This window comes from Condylura cristata, unplaced genomic scaffold, assembly GCF_000260355.1.
Source record: "Condylura cristata isolate star-nosed mole 26May11 unplaced genomic scaffold, ConCri1.0 scaffold00011, whole genome shotgun sequence".
Classification (NCBI taxonomy): Eukaryota; Metazoa; Chordata; class Mammalia; order Eulipotyphla; family Talpidae; genus Condylura; species Condylura cristata.
In genome coordinates, this window is record NW_004567112.1 from 5,627,163 (window position 1) to 5,630,117 (window position 2,955).

Here is a 2,955-nt window from a genome sequence, read left to right on the forward strand (position 1 = left end):
GAGTGTAATCTGTCAAATGACTACAGTGAGCTTGCGCAGGGGGGCAGGGCAGCTGGGCAGGAAACACTCTGGCTCACTTCTTCCCAGTACAGGAGGGTCTCCCCGCCTCCCCACACCGGCCTGCAGTCCCCATCCCTCCTCACGCCCACCCCTGCATTTATACTCCAGAAGCCAGCGGCACTCAGAAGGAAGGTGGAGGCCCAGCAGTGCCCCTGAGGGTCAGGCGCTAGGCAGGTGCTATTTGAGGGATGCCAGAGCCCTCGTGTAGCAAACACCGAGTCACAGCTCCCCCACAACCAGAGAGTCCACCAGTGGCTCCCAGACAACAGTGTGGTAGAATCAGAAGCATCAGGCAAGCTGCTCTGACTTACAGATTGCTGCGTGCTGCTCTGGCAAACAGATTCAACTTGGGGGGCGGTAGGGGTGGTGGCATGGGGGTGAGTCGACCAGCAATCAGTGTCCCTGAAAGGCTCTTCCGGAGCCTCCCAGGCCTGGGACTCTCTCTCCTCTACAGAGGAGGGTAGCCTGGTCCCAGGGAGGTTGGTTAGGGTGTGGCCTAGCGCGCTGCTCCTATCTGACCTGTTTATCCCACAAGCAGAGCAGGGTGAGTGGCTGCCTGGGAACCGTGCATCTCCCAGCTCCAAAGAGAACAGCAGCCTCCCTAACAGCAGCCTCCCTGCCAGGGAAGGGGCCTAGACTGGTATGAACTTGCCAGGAAATTAACGGGATGCCCAAGTGCGCAAAGAACTGGACTACCTGGAGACTGCAGGGGAGGTCCACAGCTCAGAGCAGACCTGGGTAAAGTCCAATGCTCTGCCTCCACCAGCCCTCACCTGCAACAAGGGGCAAGACACTTGTTTTCACTCGATGCCTCCCGCCCCCGCCCCCCCACAAATGGAGACAGTCACTCCAACTACTTCGGGGACTCTGGGAGGCTCACGGGTGAGTGCGAGTATAAAACACAAAATTCTGGTGTTTTCCTTCCTTCTGTCCCTGCAAGTCTTTCCTTTAGCAGCTCGGTCAGACTGTAAACACCCCAAAGTGGTCCCCCCACGTGCTTTCCATGCTCAACAGTGACTGAGGGCACCTCTTCTCTAAGGGGCGATGCTCTGAGGATCCTCGGAGCTCGGCTTCCCCAAACTGCCCTTTATTTTTTATCAGGGTCTTTTTTTCATTATGCATTAAGAAACCGATTTCTAACCAAATAATTCTGAAGGATTTCCTATGGCCTTTAGTCTGGAACTGATATAATTTAAAGAAGTGAAAGTGAATTAGTCGCCCCGATGTTCTGTGGCATCACAGCAATGAAGCCAGCCCAGAGAGCAAGGAGCTGCATGTCAGTCTTCTTAAGTCTTGGTGCCAGTCCAAGTGCCCTCAAGTAGTTAATTTGGTAAAGAGAACTCATTTCTTGAGCTGATGATGCCCAGTGACCGCCATCCAAGCAGTCCGCAGAGGTCAGCCACCCAGTGCTGGCAGGACCCACAACTAAGCCAGCATGTCAGCCTGCATACCTCTCATTTCAGAAAAACCCAAGCCCTCTACCTTCTACTGAGCAATACACTGCCGCTCGCCAGGCCTTTCCCGTGTAGTTCTCGCTCCAGCTGAGTGAGCTTTGGAAACACACTCGAGGCTTTCTTTACCCATAAAATACAGAGGCTGAGCTAAAAGATCCTGAAGGAACTTTCAAAATTCTGCTGAATCTTCAAATCAGTTTTTCGAGTATTGGATTTCTGATTTGGTAGCTAGCTCAGAACTTGTACTTATGGAGAGCAACTTTAGTAGTAACTCAACCTGTTTTTTCCCCTGGTGAAAAGGTTTACGAAACCCTAACCAGGGCCAAACCCATCCACAGGAAGGGTTCAGGAAGAGCGCAACTTGCTGGGTGAGTTTCACATTGAAAACAAAGAGCTGACAACCTGGCTCTCACCCTGCGCTGGGGGGGTATGAGCTTCATTCCCCAGAAGGGTGACAGCAGATAACTTCATAACAATCCACTTTCACCGAGACCACAGGCACCCAGCAGTTTTGAGATGAACATCAGTTTCCCCCATAACTGCCTGAACAGATAGTAGCAAGACACAGTGTGTGTGCCCGTCAGCTAATTCACATCACACTAATTTTCAGAAACAATCATACAATTAGTTTTGTATACATGCTAAGTTGCAGAACGTACATCTCACAGGTGGGCACCAAAGTCTCGATATTTTTAAGAAAAAAACGCGCACAGAAAGGTGGTGGTCCTTCAGGCCTTTCTTCTAAAATAATGATGCTCAGGCCATCTTTCATTCTGTGGATTTTTGAATCTTCAAAATAATGTACCAGCTCTTTATGGCTTTTGTTTTTATTTTGTCTACTTGGCATATTCCCCTTTCTCTGAGCTTATCTTTTTTGGCAACCTTTTTCTTGTGAAGAAGAAATTTTGTAGCAAACCGCAAGAGTAGTACAATTACTTTTTTAAAATTAAGAGAATGATCCCACATTTGCATTTCCAAATGGGCCTGCGTAAGGGTAAAGGAGTATATTAGGCACGCATCTGCTGCGTTTGCACAAGTATTACTACACGGTTATTTGTGTATTAGAAACAAATCCGAGGTATTTTAATACCATAACAAAGAAGGGAATGTGTACCAGTAAAACAAATCATTCTCCCTAGCCAGAGTGAAGCACTAGGGCTCACGTCTTCAGTTTAGAAGCTGCCTGGGAGAAGAACAGCTGGTTTTTAACGAGTCATACTAGGATTGATTCTTATTGAAAAGTTTCAAAACAATGCAATTGTAATTTCAAATAGGACGAGGGGGGAGGGAAGCACTCCCCTAGGCTTCCCGAGCACTCTGGGGGGAGAGGGACCGATCACCCAATGGAAGGATTTCACCGGGGCGAATTCCGGAGACCACCACCCGCCGGGGCCCTGGCATCTGCCCCAGCGCGAGCCCAAGCCGCGGAGTGGAACCGGGA